The following is a 19,263-nucleotide window of genomic DNA, read 5'->3' on the forward strand; positions in this document are numbered from 1 at the left end:
AAAAGATAAAAAGATAAAATTTATGGATTAAAATAATATATTTTTATTTAAATCTTATTAAATAATATTATCTATATCTACTTATTTAGGCGGGAAAAAATAGTTGAGATCACCTAATAGAGCGACATGTGTCCCCATATGATTTACTTTATTATATGTATAGATATATAGATATAGATATAGACTAGGTTATCACCCTGGTACCCACGGGTTGTTTTATTTTATATGCGACACAGGTAGAGAAATTTATTTATATGTCAAAACATTTCCCTTAGTAAATCGAGCCCCCCTCTACAAAAATAACCAACCAAATTATAAGTGTTCAAATATATAAAATAAACGTTGGTCTAGATACCATTCTACTATTATGTTACTTTATATTTTAATAATCCCATACCCATACGGTCATACCTGACCCAATACCTCATGTATTACGCAGATTGAATAATAAAAAAATGTTATCATTGACATGTGTAGACGTGCAGATGACTTCCAAATTGCCTTTTTAATCAACTTTTTTTTCAAATTATAAATAGAATATGGTATACTAAAAACAATGCAATTGACTTTCTATAGTCAAAATAACTGAGTTTGACATTAATGACTAGTTCAATAACAAAGTTGACTTTCTATATAAATCTTTTTTATACTTTTCATACGTACATATCAACAGTAACCTAACATTTATATTTAAATAAGCTCTATATGCACTGAATATGGCATGAACAAAAGGCGTGCCTTGGTTTTACCTACGCTTCCTGTACAACCATAACCTCAAAACAATCAGACAAGTTTGCGTCTAAGTGCGCCAAAGTGAGGCAAGCTTTTTATAACTAAGAAGTCAAGTGATCAATAGTAACACCTCAAGTCTTATATTCTATAAACTTAAGCTTTTTAAGAATCTCTATAATCCTAATGCCATATACCAGCATAAGCTTTTTCGAAATTTATAACATAAAAACTAAATTTATTACTAAAAAATATATCTATTTTATGTTTAGTAGGTATATTTATTGGCCATGCGTGTTTATATATTGATAATTGCAAAATTTCTAATTCACATATCCACTTTAAATTCATTGAAACAAAAATTTATACATCAAAGATGGTAACCGGAAACATTTTCATCCCTCTGATTGTCACTGGATCGCGAGGTGATTGTCACATTCATCGAGATCACGATCTTGAAGAATAAGCTTTTAAAATTTTAGAGAAATAATCTAAAAGTACATTGATCTAGCAACAAAACAATAGCAAACTAATTCCACTATCTTTTCAAGAAGCAAATTCTTCTCGAATCTCTAAACAACTCCTGCAAAATGAAAACAAAATTATTATACCACTTTTTTCTTGTTTTTAGATAAAATATCAAAAGGGCATAGAAGATTAAGAAAACAAACGGTACCATTCTTTTTTGCCGTGACAACATGATAAACACGTTCTCTCATCTCCTGTTGGCATTCTCCACACCAGCTTACAAAATCCGTTTGGTTATTTCTCAAGTCTCTAAACACAGACTGTGGGGAATGAACAAATTAGTTCAGTAATATGCAATGACAATAAATTATATGGTCTAGATGTACACTACTCACAAAGATGAATGGGTAGGTAAATATAGTATATCTAATGGGCTCGACAGGCAATCTTTTTTAAATAAAAGAACTTAGTTAAACACAGTATGGGTCAAACTCATTAATTTATTTTTTAAAGTTAAAAAAAAATCAATACTATATTTAGAAGCCCCATTACATAAACCTCCACTTGATCATAAACCCACTATGATTTTAAGTCCTCTTTAAAAAAATTCAATACAATGTTAAGCCTCTATATCAAACCTTATGGTAAACCTGTTAGAATAGGTTTCCTTCTTCCCATTGTATTACCCTGTGTCCCATCTGGCATTCTTGGGCCTTCCGAACACTGATGTCTCATTGGTGATGCATCCAAATGTGCTGACCTGCTTGTATGCCGGGATGGTGCAAGAAGCCCAAAAGTACCGTGGGTCAGGGTGCGTGACTTTGATTTACCACAGCCACGTCCCCATCCTTTCTTTGAATTCTCCTGAGCCTGCCAATATGTAGTGTCTGAGTCATAAACTTTTATAAAAAAATCCAGATTTTCTAGCATCAGTAATTAATGCGATAAATAATTCAAGTTTTTAATTAAACAGAAGTTATATACTTATAATCGTTAGAATAATACTTTGTGCAAACCCATTAAACTCGTTAAGTTTTCTTTATTCGACTTGTTTGGAGTAGAAAGGTTCACAGTAGTTACATACTCAATGCCGAATCAACAACCAAACACGAAAACCTTTTCTCCAAATTCTTTCATCATTTAATTTGTTAACCTGGATGACGTCAGCAAGATATTAAAAAAGATGGATGAACAAAAACCTGAACATTAATTCAAAGAGTTCAAAAATTCTATGTTACTTGAGCAGTTTCATATCAACAGTAGTGCGAGACTGCATAAATTAAACCAAAACAAATTAAAGTTCTGGAAAATAACAATGTGGTACTGCATAAATTAGAATCCTTACTTGAATTGGAGTTTCAATACTTAATGAACATTAGAGGATCCACCCCCCACCTCAGCAATGGGGCAAGAGACCATAATACCTGCATGATAAAAGGCACGCAGTTTACACAAAAGCAATGGGGCAAGAGACCATAATACCTGCATGATAAAAGGCACGCAGTTTACACAAAATCCCCTTAAAATATCGCAATAAACCAAAATCCCTAATTTATAACCCCCCTCAAATTCAAAACATGCTAATAAACATTTAATGAATATCTGTATATAAATACATTAGAGTACATATTTGTCAAAAATACATAAGAGTACCTGCTTGCATTTAAAGCGAATACATGATCAATTTCCCTCACCTCCTTGCATTTAACCTATGAAGTGCACAATCCATGACCAAATATGTTAAAACCTGAGTTTGATGATATTAAATGCTAATAGTTAGGGGTAATTAAATGACGTTGAAACCAACACAACCGCTTAAACCGAAGCAAGCCGGCTAGTTTGAGATCCAAACGGTTTGATTCATTTTGAAACTTTAAACCGGTCATGTAAACCGAACCAGCCGATTGACCTTTTATTATATTTATATTTAAATACATTTTTGGAATATGTAGTTATGTATATATATTATAGTCATGAACCATTTTATCATTTGAAAATTTTATACATACTTTCTTAGAAGGAATAAAATATCAATTCAAACAGCCAATCTATCCGGCCACCCAACCAGGTTGAATTGGTTTATCATTTCCAGAAATCGTAGTTAGCGGTTTGATCTAGAATTTTAGTCAAAACCAGACCACAAACACCCCTACTAAGAGTTACAAACAAACCTCTGGTGCAAAAACAGCAGCATTTTCAAATGGTACTGGTGAATAAAGTAAAGGAACATCTAGTATATTCAGAGATGGTAAAAGAAACCTGCAAATAAAAAACAAAGACTTTCACTATTTAAAAAGGTTAGAAATATTAAAAATTTACAAAACTTAAATCTTTCTTGATTGAGAACATGTACTCACATGTAATTAAGAAGAAGAAGAAAGTCATATAACCCATGTACATCATTATCGCTTAACACCGATAAAGATTCTGGGGTATTATCCACATCAGAGAGAGAAACCGTACGCCTAGTCTGCATAAATATGTAACGGGTCGATCACTTTAAATTAATAATATTGTACGATCATGAGTGGATTAGGTAATAATAATGCCATTCCCAGGTTGTACTTTTCAATCTCTGAGAGCTCAAAGAGGTCTTCTGTAGTTACTTTCTCCACTTTAGAATGGCACGGAGGCATACTAAAAGAGATATACTTAAATACATTAAAAAACAATTAGCACAAGAACAAAAAATATAAAAAGACTAACATACCCTTTTGAGGCAATGATTTACTTGTTCTTTTAACAGCGACCTCAAGTTTCTTGTTGATTGGGATATGCATACTGTAAACTGTAAACTGGCAAGAAAATCTATATATTAGAGTAATGAAACTATACGCGCGTTATCACCAGACATAGACATATGACAGAAAAATAACAAAGAAATGAAGAAAAAAAAAACATACCGAACGGGAAACGAACCTGGGTAGTGCAAATTAAAAACCAGCTAACGTTGTTGCATGAGCTACATCTTGAAACGATGCATCGTTTGCTAATCAAAAGTTAGTTAAAAGAAATACGTCAAAAATCACCCGAAATATACTTTTGAAGTTGACCCTATCAAACCTTTTCCTCAAAAGGTTAACCAATTTAAATTCAACCACCCAACATTCCCATAGCCATCTATTTAGTCTTTAGCACTAAAAATGTTTTCATTAGATTTATACAAAGGGATATGTTTTCTAGTCAATTAAAATTAGACAAAAAGCATTTGGGGCTAACTCGTGTACAAAAAAATTACCAGCTTTGACCCATTACCTAACTCGTCCAATCGCGCCATTTTCCACCTCTACTAAAGACCGAAGGTAGAGAGGAACTGGACACAGTCATCTGTTCCTGTAATGTTTACTTTTCTTCCTTGAATTCCAAATCTGCAAAAAAAAAAAAATACTTATGAGAATATTAAAACATTATGTAGTTTTTTTTCCTTCTAAAATGACACTTTTTGACCTGAAACTATTGAACACACTTTTAATCTGGCCCGTTCTGATATGTTAACTAACCATTATTAAATTAAACTTTTGAAACTTGCAAAACACAAACAACTGTAGCAAGTAGGAACTAATTAAGACTTATTACACTATCATTTAACACTAACAATTAACAATTGTACATACGTATTGACATTTTCACTGGCGGCCACACCTTCTAGATAGACTCGAAGATCACCATCAGAGCCTGCAAGAAAGAAAGCATACAGTTTCACACAGTTAGGGAGTCCAAAATATAAACGGCAGGATTATAATATCTATTTTCACAAAAATACAAAAATAAATGAATTATAAAACAACTTACCTGAAGAGTTGTCATTTATATCCTTGTGCTTGTAAGACAACGGAAAGATTCAAGTGTGCTTCTACACAATAATGAACGTAACAGAAATTGAAACATGATACGCAACAAAGGTTTGTATGTAAGTTTTAATAAGAGAAAGAGATGAGACTTACAGGATTAGGCAATACGACCATTTCCTTCCCATATCTTCCCAGTTTCTTGAAGACTATGAACTTGTGATAGTTTTCAAGGCTTCGGGCACTTGAATTGGTGCAGTGAGATATGTCCTAAAAACAATAATACATATAATAATAACCTTAGTTAATAACAAACAAATATAATGCTGCCATTGACCACATCTTTTCAATGAAGGGTCTCTTGAAAAATACGAAACACGTACCCAAATAAACACCAGCTTCTTCTTTAAATTCCCTAACAAATAATCAACCACAGGGTCCAAAATTTTCCTATGCATAATTTCATGATTTACAAAGTGCTCACAGCGTATTATAAGAGACACTGAATGGTAAAATACATTTAACTTACTAACAATATAATACCTGGTTCTTGAAGACCAAATGTGACATACGAAAAACTCTACGATACTAAATTGATTGACTTATTATGTCGCATTGCCTACAAACTTAATACATTATATAATCAAGTACATGATTATCGACAATTAAATAATTTGATAAATGTATTAAATAAATATGTGTCCGTACATAACAATAATAAAAAAAATAATAATGTAGTAAATTCCAATTGAGTTTTAGAAACTTGATATTTTCAATTATAACGTATATATGTGTTTAGAAGGTTTGACTTAAAAAAAATATATATATAAAGTAAATAAATACATAAATAATCCTAACTAAATGAAATTGGCCTACCTAAATCAATTTGATTGTAACCAACTTAAATTATTTCCATTTTTACTTCCATCTATATCGTACACAGGGATTATCGTTTTTTTTTAAGTTCCGATTATCATTATCATATAACCGAAACTTGTTCATCCATGAAACCATGCCCTTCGAATAGCTTCTGAATCGGTTCTTTGGAGTTTTCGTCACAACGCAACCCTCTATTTCACTTAAGTTGTACCCGACCAGCCGCACCACCTTAAAACTCTTTCGTTCCGATTGAGTTTTTCCGTAGTGCGGCACTCCCCGCCACCGTGTTGCTACTTCGCTACGACCACGATCGCAACATTGTGTGATCGATGTCGTTGTTCAGCCGTGACCATCAACCGTCTACAAATCGTCAACACACGAACGTGTTATCTTCAGTTCACCAGGAGCCCCGTATAAGTTTGTGTATTCCATGGCAACTATATCACTCCCTCATCCGTTTCGATCCTATTACTATGGTACCAAATCAATCTCTTGTCTGATTCGATTATGAATGTTGTGCATTCTAGTTTGTTAATTTATCCCGGTGACTAAAGGCTCACTTAATCTAATCTAAAATAAGTAAATAAAAAGATGAACATGCTATACGCTTAAATACTAAAATAGAGTTTTGTTTATGTTTTTTTTTTCGCTTTTCTGTTTTCTGTTATGGGTATGTACACCAAGGTGTTGTACGTGATTTGTGTTTATATGGGTGTGTGGCTCATTTATATTGTTGTGTGTGTTATCTTGTGTGTATAAGTGTGTGTATGTTGAGTTATATATGTTGGTATGTCTGCGTGTGTGAGTTGTGTGTTGTTTGTATGCATGTATGTTATGTGCATGCAACATGTGGTTTTATTTTATTTTAATGAAGATCAATAATAAATTATTTTTACAACGTATAATATATTATTTTTACAACGAAATAATATTATTATTTAGTTTAGACCTTTCTTTTTGTCTAAAGCTTGCACTTATTATTTTCCTATTATTATAATATGTTTTTTTGGTGTTATGAAAATCGTATTAGATTTTGTTTTCCCATATATATATATATATATATATAATAAAATAATGCAAGTGTTGTTTGTAGAACAAAATTGTACTATATCTTTAATATTTAGGCATTTTAATAATATCATTAACTTGTATATGCCTTGGTTAAATCCATATAAGTATGTTGTTTTGCGTTAAATATATTGGGATAAAGGTTTAAGAATGAGATTCTTTGTAGCCGGGAAACTTTAACGAACGAGCCAATTTACGTTATTAGCTGTCGTAAAACTGATTTTGGAAATACGGTATCTAGGTTAGCGTACGTTTTCCGAACGAGTTGGTTATGTGATTGCTTTGCTTGCTAAACTAAGGTACGGATTCTGTTTTCTTTTCATCGTAGTATACTTTTATTTTTATTTTTTTTCGTTACTCGTTGGTACGGATTCCTTGGTCTTGCTATCATAGTATTTTCCTATGTCCGTTACTTCGTAGTACGGATTTTTGTCTCTGTCTTAAAGTGTTAGTTTCATGATTCGAAACCTATATTCGTTTGATATGTGATTCACTATAGGAGTCGGTTTGTTTTTGTTTGTTTGTTTGTTTATTAGTGTGTTGTAGCATGCCATACCTCAGACTTGTATCATGGTCGCATGTTCCTGTTAGTATTATTTTCAGGTGCTTGTAAATTATTTATAAGGCCTTAGTATTTGTACTCTGTCACCCAAGCATGTCTGGTTTGCCGTTTGGGCGTCAACGGCATGGCACTTATCGTGACAGTGCGTAATCAAAGTTCACGGCGTCTCTAGCTTGTGCTTGTGTAGCACCTTGGCCACTAGAGGCGTATGGATCGATCTTAGCTCTGAGTTTGAGTTTGAGTTTGTTTGTCTGGAGATGGAATAAGGGGTGAACGCCACACTCACCATCTCATAGGTGCATGGACTAGCTAGCTGTGTACCAGTCTGTTTCTGTTTCTGGCTTTGGGTGCTTCTGCGTTACACGATTTATTTTGTTATACATATGTCGTGTAAGTTAGTATATGTTTCTGTATGTGATTATGTTTAGTATCTGTTCTGAAATGTCTGATATGTTTTGTATGCATCTGGTTTTGTTTCCGATCACGTATCCGGTTAATTATGCTTCTGACTATGTTCAGTATCCGATTTTGTTCTGTATTAGTTATGTATGTTTTGACTCAGTGGATGCATGGTTGCAAAAGTCGCTAGGCGCTTCCTACTCGGTCGACCGGGGAGTTGAGAGTACTCGTCCTAGGCGGAGAGTACACGGGGAGTACTCGGACATGCCAAATTATAAAGAAATTCGTTTTCGGAAATTAAATATATGTCAAATAAAATAAATTTACTAATATTTATAACAAAATACGTGAAATTGATATTAATTTTTTAATATGATAGGCATAGAAATTACGTTTTATTTTATTTTAAGTCAAACTTGGCCCAATGTTGACCGCATTTGATCGATTACGAGTAATTAGTCGGAGTTGAAGAAAGTCGCCTCGGCAACCTACCTTGTAGCGACTACTCGGGGAGTACTCGGCCTTGGAGACCTTGTTTTACAACCATGAGTGTATGTACCGGTTAGCATCAGTTTCGTCTCAGTATCAGTCTCGATTTGGATTTAGATTCCGTGTTGTATGTTTAGTTTGTATTCGTCAGTACCTCTATTCATTATTTGATTCAATATTTGTTCTATACTTCGTTGAACATGTCTTTGTTTCGTTTCGATTCTCTCGATCAGTTTAAGAAATTTCGCAATGATTAAATTGTTATACTTTTAAACTTAGGTTATCTCGATTATTTAGGTTATTAAATATGAATCTTCAAGGCTATAAAAATAGTTATTTTAATTAAATAATAACTTATGAACTTTGATTAATTAATTGAGATGGATTTGAATCTAAACATTTTTTTTAGATAATTGCTCGACAATTCTTCTTTTAAAGTTTATGGGATTTTAAATGGTATTTAGAATGTTTCGGCTTAGCTATTTGTTTTCGTTTCTGTTTCCCATGTCGTTTTACGGAATGGTCGAAAGTGTTCATTTTGAAATCCAGATGATTTAAATTATTCTATTCCCAGAATATGATTTTTTTTTCTTTTTTCAAAGTTAGAAAATTAGTTCCTTTTGTCTAATTGTGATTTGCTATGAAATGTGATAAACTATTTTGTTTTGATAAAATTCAAACGTTCAATATAAAAAAAATAGTTTTGCCAAGTATCTTATTTTAAAAAAATAATAGCATTATTAAACATTGTTCAAATTATACGATAGTTATTAGTTTTCGATTTGTCCAAACGTGTCATTTCCAAATTATGGGTTAGAAAACTTTCTCGTTATACGAATACTAGATTATTTAAACGATGTTTTATAATAAATCTGGTTATACAAGATAAAACGCTTTAGTCATCATGGTCAATGATGTATTAGTCTCTGCATCGGTTTTGTGTTAGGTTTGATATCAGTTATGTATATGACTGAATTTTGTTTCCGTATCAGTTTCCGTTACAGTTTCAGATCAGTTCATGTATCTGTTTTGTATCAGTCTTGTGTCTGCATCTGTTTTCAACACTCGTGTCAGTAATCGTTTCAGTTTACTCTCAGTTCAGTTCTGTTACGTTGTGTTTTGCTTCCGCTGATATGACTTTACTTTTACTGTTGATTTCTCCGTTACTGGGCAATTTTTGGCTCAGCCGTATTTTTTTTTGTGTTTGTCTTATTTGTTTACAGGTAATCTCGGATTTTGGTGAGGAGCGTTAGGAAGTTGTTGATTAAGATTCTTTATTTTAGCATTGTAATAAAATGTAATTAGGATCTTTTATCTAATGCTATGGATTGGTTTTAGTTTTGATATCTGTAAGAGTAACACGTCAGCCCTAGCGGGGTTGGGGTGTTACACCAAATGGCAACGTCAAATCTCTCAAAGAAAAATCCTAAAAAGTCATCCAAGAAGGGTCTCTTAAATACTGCATTAAAAGAAAGATGATAAATAACAATAAAAAAACAGGATATGTAATTACCAGAGACAAAAATTATAATAATCCATCTTCACACCACCAGATCAGATCTGATCTCACCACAACAAAACTCGCTTTCCTCTGTACAATTCAATCAGTTAAGTATACAAATTAGAGACTTTCCTTTGTAATTCACCAAATGTCATCCATAGTAACCAGACCAGAAATAGAAATCTGAAATAAACCCTACCATAATTCAAAATTTTAATCAAGTAACACACAACAATGAAAAGACATGAAACATAAACGATTAAATGTAATTAAGCAACTGATAGATCGTAATATCAAACAACACCCAAGTTGTAACAACCGAGAATCATCAAAACCCCCAAATCCATGAACATACTCAGATATTAGATGAATGTTAGTAAATCAAACATCGTGGTGTCGAATAAAATCCGCGTTGAACTTAATTTCAAACTTACCTTGAGGGTTTCGATGACGGATTGGGAATGGAGAAGAAGATTACCTTCAGGACGTCAATACATCTCTGATATTTGCAGACTCCATTGGAAACCTTTAATCGATTGTTGAATTGAAATTGACAATCACCTTAAACGGAAGATTGAAATCAAAGCAGAAAAATATTCAGAAAGCATCAGCGGCGATGAATCATGGTCGGCATATCAAACCATCATCGCTTGAATCCAACTATGTTACCTCTGATGAAGTTTTTGGTTAGGGTTTACAGGGAGAATAGGAGAGAAAGCGGCGATGAAGTTTTTGGTTAGGGTTTACAGGGAGAATAGGAGAGAAAGCGGCGATGAAGTTCTGTAGTGTTCTTGAATGAAAAGAAAATTTTAGAAACAATATATACCCGGGTCAAAATCCGGATCCCGTGTATACCCATATGAAGAAAAAAAAAGACCCGAAATTTTGGAGCCAAAACCAATTTCTAGAATGCCTAAGGTGATGCCACATCATTTTCCAAGCCCTCATATCATGACACATCAGCCCTTATTTATCATGTTTATTATATATAATAGATAACTAGATTTACGATCCGCCGCAATGCGGCGGGGATCCTTTAGTTATAACTAAGTCGATTTAAGACGCGCACGTTATGTTGAACCTGTCAAACGGGAAAAAATAGACGATGTAAAAATATTCACCCACACACGCACGTTGCGTCGTGTTAACTCGTAAAATTTAGAATGAAACGTAAAAACGTGAAACTAAAGATGCACGTTCCGATGTGTTAAGTCACAAAATTTAGAACGAAGCATAAAGCGAAAAATTTGCGGAAAACAAAAACTATAAAGGACCAAAGCTGAAAGTAAAAAAAAGTTGTGAGGATAGATTGCAAAAAATAAAAAGTTTTGTGTTAAAAGTAAAAAAACAAATAGTTTTGGGTTAAAAGTAATTCATGAAATACTTTCGGGTGAAAAGTAAAAAAAAATCAATTTTTTTAAAAAACCCCCAAAAGCCAAGGTTTTAACAACAATATGCATAACCATTTTTTGTTTGAAAAAACCCACCAAAGCCAAGATTACCACACATAAGTAAAAAAAATCAAAGTGGTTAAATTGCAAAAGATGGAAACTTTTGAATTAGAAGTGAAAAATCAAATTAATCAAACGGCTTAAATTGTATAAGATAGAAACTTTTGAATTAGAAGTGAAAAATCAAATTAATCAAAAGGGTTAAATTACCAAAGATTAAAACTTTAAACTTAAATTGTCAAAGATTAAAACTTTAGGGTTAAAAAGGAAACAAAGATTAAACTTTAAACTTAAATTGTTAAAGATTAAAACTTTAGGGTTAAAAAGGAAAGTCGTAGTTTTTTTTTTTTTTTTGAAAAACTCACTAAAGCACATGTTACAACACATATATGCATATTCAACTTGCTTATTTATAAAGTTTAAAACTTTAAACTTAAATTGTCAAATATTAAAACTTTAGGGGTAAAAAGGAAACAAAGATTAAACTTTAAACTTAAATTGTTAAAGATTAAAACTTTAGGGTTAAAAAGGAAAGTTGTAGTTTTTTTTTTAAAACACCCCAAGCACAAGTTACAACTAAGGTAAGCCTAAAGTTGTTGCTTCTTTATATGGTTTTAATAGATGAGATGATTTGGGCCATTTGTCTTTGAATGGTGGAACCATTTTGCTTATGTGGCATCCTATGGTGGAGTAGAAAGTGATTTTGAGAGAGAATCCGTTCTAAATACACAAAACTTTTATCCACGCGGGATCCGAAAACAACTGGGTCGGACTTTGGGTCACGTAACGATCCAAACGGATCCTTTATATCCTTTTTACTCATTCTTCTTTCTCACGCTTTGACCTTCTCCACAAACCCTAGAAACCAAAGTTGTTCATTTGCCATCTTCTTCTTCCCCTGAATCGATCCCTCACTACCTCACCTTCTGCTTACCTTAATCTTTCGTTGTCATCTATACAATCCGATACCACCATCTGCTAATTACCTTTTTTTCTTTACCTGTTACCTTTTGATCATATTTATTTCAAATCAAGAATTAGGTTTGCTCTTATTTCAAATCTTTATGATTTATACACGCTAATCATCTTCAAGTTTCCAATCCAGGTATTTTTCATTTACTCCATATCATTGCTTTACTTTTAATCAGGGTTCTTACTTTAATCAATGTTTTCATTTGAATTAGGCTGCTTATTTCACTATTTCTAATGTTTATGAGTTTCGATTGAGGTCTTATTGAATTGCTGAATTTCTTCTGTTACATATATTATGGATTTAGTTGTGTAATCGATTCCAGTTCATTTTGTGTTGTTATTGTGAATCTGCCAGTTCATTTTGTGGTGTTATTGTGAATCTGGTTTGCTGATATTGTTGCTTTCACTATTTTTATTTTTTCATGATTTGTTAGGTTTTCTATGAATGATCTTAACTCTGTTTTTTGGCCATTTAGACCGTTCAGATTTTACATTATAATCTACTATGTTTTAGGCTGTAAGTTTTAGGTCAAATTTTGCAAGTGTGTCTTGGCGTATTATCTTTTATGTTTATCTACAAAATGTACATAAGGTGACCCAAGTTTTATTATTATACCCTGTGAAAGTTGTGACTGAACCCACATTTGAGCAACAAGTTGAATCCATCTCCAACAAATCAACAATAGGTAATGATGATTATAAGTTAGACCCAAAATCCCAAATTTGCTTCTTTCGTTCTTCACTCACTGATTCATCAGTGATAATTGTTGGTATGTTGTTTCGTTCATTCCTTCTATCTTGTTTATTGTTAATCGAATCAAACGTAGTTAATCGTATACCAAATCATGTTGATATTGTTCACGTATAATAGATTTGTTGTTTGTTTTTTTTATGTTATAATTGTAATCTTATTTTGTTGATTGTTTTATGACTTTTAATCTTATATATGTTGATTATATCTTTTGAAGGAATCCGTACCTCTAGCCACCCAATCGACGGTTGCACAATCGAGTAATCGACACCGCCATAGAGATCCAAAAACCCAAGTTTTTCGTTGACCAAAGTGGCTGAAAGATCGGAAGAACAACCGTAAAAAAATGAAGGTAAACTCTTGGTTGTCAGTGATTACATGTTAGTCAGGTTTGTCATTTTGATATTTGTTTGGGAAGTCTTTAAAAAAAAACTTTTGTCACATATTGAAGTTGTGATTTATATGTTATTGAATGAATATTCCCTAACAGTGGAAACAATAAAATTAGGATTTACAGGTTAGACACACATCAATGGTGCAACAGACCGCTATGGATGTCAGTTGTGTTGATCCAACAGATCACTATGGAAGCAAACATTGTGGTTATTCTGTAAGCCATGCTCTTCAGGTAAAAAAATCAGGTATATACATGAAGCGTGATTTGTTGGCTATTGAAATATTTCAAACCGTCTACATACATTTGTTAAAGACTCTACTAAACAAGTAATGGGGCTAAGGAGTATATTCCATTTTAAAGTTTTGGGATTAGCACTGATACAAGTGAGTTTAAGTAATTGCGTATTATATTTAATTATTTATTAATTTTTGATATATAAAGAAATTGCCTTTCAGGTTATGCTTTTTGGTTTAGGCTTTTGAATTAGATTTTTCGGATTGTCAATGTTGGTTATGTCATTTATAGCTGTGTCCCCCTTGCCTTTGCAGGTATCGTGCGTTTTGCTTATTGTTAGGATTGTCAACGACTTTGTTTACGAGGTTATTTGATTGTTTTTATTTAGATTTATATTGTTTTAGATAGTCTGGCGTGTACACTATCTCTACAAAATGATTGAAGAATGAGGACTCCATAATCTCAAAGATGTGACTAAGACTTGGAAATTTTGGAGTTCTGACCCACTGCTTTAATGTCGCTTACATACTATATTGACCGAACATGGTTTTAACGATGAAAAGCATTACATGTGGGACAACACTCTCATTTGATGATCAAGAGCTATATATGGTGTTAATTGTGCAAATATTAGATCGAGTTGTTCTATAAATTGGTTCAAATGGAGAAAAGAAGCATCCAGTCGGAGCAGAGCACTATGTGCTATATGAAGAGGTAGGGCAAGGTGTCCGTACATCAGTATATCGCGCCATGTGTACTCTATTCAATGAGATCATTGCGAATAAGATTATTGATTTTTAACACGACAATAGTGATCTGGTAAATTCTATTCGTTCATAGTCTTATACCGTGCTTTGATAATTCCTGGATTGATTTGATTTAGTTTTTGTAGATTTCTTAGTATATTTGGTTCATTGATTTTAAAATTGTTTTACTTAATAATACCTCTTAAGAATACTTGGATAAGATTGGGATTTATAGGTTAGGTTTACAAGTTTATTTTTTATAGTTATATATATTTATATTGATTTTTAAAAATACTTTTATGTATAGGGGCTGAGCCTGAACATAAACTTATCAAGCAGTTATGTGCTAACGTGTGTGTGTAACGGCGTTAGCGCGTTATCTTATGTGTTATTGAATACTCACTCTGAAGGGAAATATATTGCTTTTATGTTTTATGTTTGGCCCCAAATATTGATCCTTCCAAATATTATAGAAAATATAGTGCTTTACTCCAGGTTAAATCTTTCCTTTTATGCAGAACTATCTGGTTGCAATCATGGCAGGGGTTTTGGTGCTATCTACCAGCTTTCGTTCTATAGTTTCTTATGGAATCAAAGTCCGTTCTATTAAAGTGATCTGGTAGTTACAAGATCATCCCATGTGGGTGAGGATTTTTTGTTGTTTGTGGGAAGCAAACGCTATAGACAACTTGGACCAAAGAGGCCAGGATTTCCACTCAAAAGTTGCAGCTACCACCACAGTTTGAAAACTAAAGCCTTCAAGAATTGTGCCAAAGGCCGTGTTTGAACGCTTCACTGTGAAGTGATTGTAAGATAGTCAATGTGACTGAAACGACACACAAAACACCAATGAAGCGTAAGGTGTTTTACCCATTTTTTTCTCCATTGTTGCGTATGTTCTTCCTTTTTACAGCCTTTGTTCGTTCAACAGATAATATGGGTTGACAATTTTGCTTTTGCCTCTGACATTTTGGCTCTTTTGTGGCTGGTGAAGGTTAGCTTTCTTAATTGTTGTTAATTGGAAATCGCCTAATGTTTATCTCTATGGCTATTATTGCTCTTATTTTGGGACTTTTTTCTAATTTTGTAACGATGGTTTTTGCGATTTCGGATAAGCTCCAGGTAAACATAAATATAATTAAATAATTCATTTTGTTAACCTTTTGAAGTGTTCACACATATCAGATATACATGTTCCAAAAAGTTTGCAAATATATGAACTCATAGAGCACTTTGAGATGAACTAATTATTTGACTTGTAAAATGTAGACTAGGGGTTTGTCAAATTGGTTTTGGTTACTTCAAAATTGGGTATTTTTATGTATAAGAATTGGGTCGAGTGACTGATTGTAATAGGTTTGAATGAAACAAGGATTATGTTCGAAGTGGCTTGGGTTGAAAGAGTCGGGTAGGGTCAAGTAACAGGTTATAACTGGTTTGGGTCAAATTAGTTTCTGCCCAAAATGGATTTGGGTTGAATTTGAAGTGTGAGGTAGCTAATCATAATGGGTTCGAGTTGAAATGGTTTGTTTTAGAAAATATATATATATATATATATATATATATATATATATATATATATATATATATATATATATATATATATATATATATATAGCGAAACTGCAAGCATGATAGTCTCAAACTTATTTAGTTCAGTATTACTTGAATGTGATAACGTTGAATTAACGGACTGCTACAAATTTATTATTCTTAAAATTTTACTGTTATTTTGTTTGTGCTTTGATAGGTAGAGGACCCACTTTTTATTTGATGTTGTTTTTAATTAGTTTACCTTCAATTCATGCAATTTGCCATTAATACCAATTGGAGATTTGTGTCATTTTAGGTCTACTTATTTAAGATATATTACCATGTATGTGATCTTCATAACTACTGTATGCTAATATTGTTTTCTTGGTTGTAGCATGCAATGGAATGGGTCAAGAAAAAAAAAACTCTAATGCAATTTTTTCTCATGTAAGTGTTACATTGTTGGAACCTATATCATTTGGTTTGTACAGTAGTCATACAAAATTTCCATTGCTGTGTAAGTGAACATAACTAACCTATAATTCATCATTGCTAAAATAATCTAATTTCGTGACTATAAATCATTTGTTATCCACTTTGTTGTGTAAATGCGGACATGATGCCAGTATGGTGATATACCCCCCCCCCCCCCCCTTGAGAGGAAAGATGGTGGGTCCCACACCCAAGTTTGTGCGAAAGGGATGTAAGAAGTAAATAAGGGGTGTATTTAGTATCACCCTCTTTGTATATGAATTGGGTGGGTGAAGTATGGTGTGTAATATGTTCGTTATATATCTACTTTATGTTTGATACGTTTTCTTTTATTTTAATATTTTGTTAAACAAATTTAAGAAATATGGATTTGACTTTATATTTTCTTTCACTGTTTATGATCAGAAGTTTCTAAGTTATAAAAATTATTAAAAGTTAGTAATAAATGTCTCTTTTTAAGATTGATTAATATATTTCATAATTTCGACAAACAAGAAATAACAAACGCATTTACATATTCGTATATTTTAAATAAATTTTTATATTTGTTGTTTACAAACGCATTTAATATATTTTTTAGTGTTTATCATAACAATAAACAAACTGTCATACCATATTTTTAATAATTAATAATTCTTTTTATTGTTGAGTTTTTGTTTTATATAATTTTGGGTCGATTATTCGAAAATCAATCACCTAAGATAGTATAAACTTTTAGAAAAAAACTATTAGTTGATTTTCTTTGTTCATTTAGAAAGTGTATACCTTATTGCTTATGGAACTAAAAAAATATACGAGTAAGGTTTAACAATACTTCCCACATGTGAACTAATTCTATGAACTCTGCATACAGGATCAAGTTCCTTCATTTCAATCAAATTTGTGCATGAAACAATCATATATAGATGAGCAGATAAGGAAAACATAACCTTTGGAAAGCAGTGGGTCTTCAAAAGTTAAAAGAGTTGGTAAGAAGTAAAACTCCGGTCATGAGGTTTGTGTTGTTTCATGTTTAGGTGAATATGTAGGCCTTTAGTTGGGTTTTTAGTCATACCTCCTAATCGTGTTAGAGGTTGACATATTCATGTGTTAACTATTTTGTTAGAGGCCAGAATGGAGGAGGTTGTTGGTCGAAAATATGTTGATGGAGCTTTAAGGAGAGATAATCAAGCGAGTGGAAGTTAGCGATAACATTGGCCGCTCCGGCGAAATGTCATGGTTTGTGGATGTGTGTGTAAACGGTTGAGAGGTTAGTAGAGAGACCGTTAAGCTTTTGACGGCCGCAAAATTGCGTTATTTTTTGTCCAGTTTTTGTTGATTTATATTGATCTCTTTGTTTTTGATTTGAAGTTTCAGATCTGAATTTGTTAGTTGGAGTATGATTTTCCCTACATTTTTATGAAAGGGTTCGAGTTCGTTTAACAAGGTTGGGGCTGCTAAATTTACTAAAGAAACTGGTGCCTTTGGAATTATTTATGAGGCTATCTTTGGTAGTGACTTGGTTTTATTATTGATTTCTGGTTCAGCTCGGGTTTGTTGGTTTGGCACGTTTTGACCAATGTATAGTCTCTTAAGTATACGATCATTGAGCTGATGTGATTTTGTAGTTAATGCAAGCGGATAACTACGAGAAAATCTTTTCACACATGAAGCCAAACAACATACTTGGGTTATCCCATGGGTTCTTTCTTGGTCATCTGCAATAAGTTGTTCTTGATTTCCCCAAGAACACAAGTGTGGTTGCTGTGCGTCCCAAAGGAATGGGTCCATTTGTTAGGAGGCTGTATGTTCAAGGAAATGAAATAAATGGAGGTGGAATCAATGCAAGTTTTGTTGTTCAACCGGTTGCTTTTCTTCTTTATTCTGTATATATCTTGTGAGATATTTAGATGAAGAAAAATTGTACGTGTGTGCAGGATGTTGATGGAAGAGCCACTGAGGTGAGCCTTTTAACTGCATTTTCATTGTCAATAAGTAATCTATGTAAGATGTCACTTTGTTTGTATTTATACACTTTGTGATAATGTAGATTAAATTTTCCGACCCGCGAAGTTCGCGGGTGATAACCTAGTATATTATATTTGTAAAACAAAGCTAAAATAAATAGTTGCGGGCATATTTTTGTAAACTAATTAACTTATATCTTCATCAATATAAAAAAAATTATATATTTCGAACTTTGTTGTTTTACATTATTTTTAAAAGTTATTTTAATAACTTAATTACACATGATAAAATAAAACACAAATTAACCGTATTAGTTGTTACTAAGGGTGTTCACAATTCGATTTAAAACCGTGAAACCGATCAAAATGGTCATCGGTTTGATTTCACAGTCAGATTTGTTATTAACTTTCGGCTTATGTACTAAGTTTACTAATATATTACTTTTGGATTCAAATTTAAAACTTTAATTAAAAAATCAATAATATCTTGTCACAAAAACCGTTTTATAATATTTTAATCTTCATTATTAAGTATATTTATTTTATTCAACTCGTGTGATACACGGTGTTCTAACCTACTATTTTGTATAATAAACAAGTATTCATTCTCTAGGCTCTATTATCAATGAAAAGTCTCATTTTTACATTTCTTGCTTATCAATTCCGCTTCCATGTAACCGCAAACCTTAATTTGATAGAAACTATATACTTTAGCTACAATAACCAATGGCCTTGTCCGACTTAGTCTTAAACAGATTTTTGATCACTTACATTGATAAACCGATTTATACTATATACTCAAATATATCAAATAGTTGTGTGATTTATTTAAAACTCTTATTCTAAATATATATCTGC

The 19,263-nt window shown here is 32.4% G+C and overlaps 2 long non-coding RNA genes across 29 annotated transcripts; one reads left to right on the plus strand and one right to left on the minus strand.

The window, feature by feature from the left end:
* Positions 1 to 1,069: 1,069 nt before the first annotated feature.
* LOC110897608 lies at positions 1,070 to 3,668 on the minus strand. 2 transcript variants are annotated; one of them, XR_002568789.2, is made up of 7 exons: positions 3,555 to 3,668; positions 3,369 to 3,456; positions 2,851 to 2,906; positions 2,543 to 2,621; positions 1,836 to 2,067; positions 1,406 to 1,517; positions 1,070 to 1,312 (listed from the first exon to the last, which is right to left on the minus strand). It is a non-coding gene; the product is annotated as an uncharacterized LOC110897608 (long non-coding RNA). The 2 variants fall into 2 exon arrangements; XR_004876892.1 differs by lacking the exons at positions 1,070 to 1,312; positions 1,406 to 1,517 and having other exon boundaries at positions 1,613 to 2,067.
* Positions 3,669 to 12,181: 8,513 nt separating this feature from the next.
* On the plus strand, positions 12,182 to 18,529 carry LOC110897607. 27 transcript variants are annotated; one of them, XR_004876903.1, is made up of 11 exons: positions 12,182 to 12,439; positions 13,275 to 13,409; positions 13,566 to 13,837; positions 13,910 to 14,002; positions 14,077 to 14,507; positions 14,953 to 15,290; positions 15,366 to 15,428; positions 16,362 to 16,414; positions 17,313 to 17,453; positions 17,565 to 17,708; positions 17,816 to 18,529. It is a non-coding gene; the product is annotated as an uncharacterized LOC110897607 (long non-coding RNA). The 27 variants fall into 27 exon arrangements; XR_004876904.1 differs by having other exon boundaries at positions 14,093 to 14,507; XR_002568782.2 differs by having other exon boundaries at positions 13,566 to 13,685.
* The last annotated feature ends 734 nt before the right edge of the window (positions 18,530 to 19,263 follow it).

Source organism: Helianthus annuus, chromosome 13, assembly GCF_002127325.2.
Source record: "Helianthus annuus cultivar XRQ/B chromosome 13, HanXRQr2.0-SUNRISE, whole genome shotgun sequence".
NCBI lineage: Eukaryota > Viridiplantae > Streptophyta > Magnoliopsida > Asterales > Asteraceae > Helianthus > Helianthus annuus.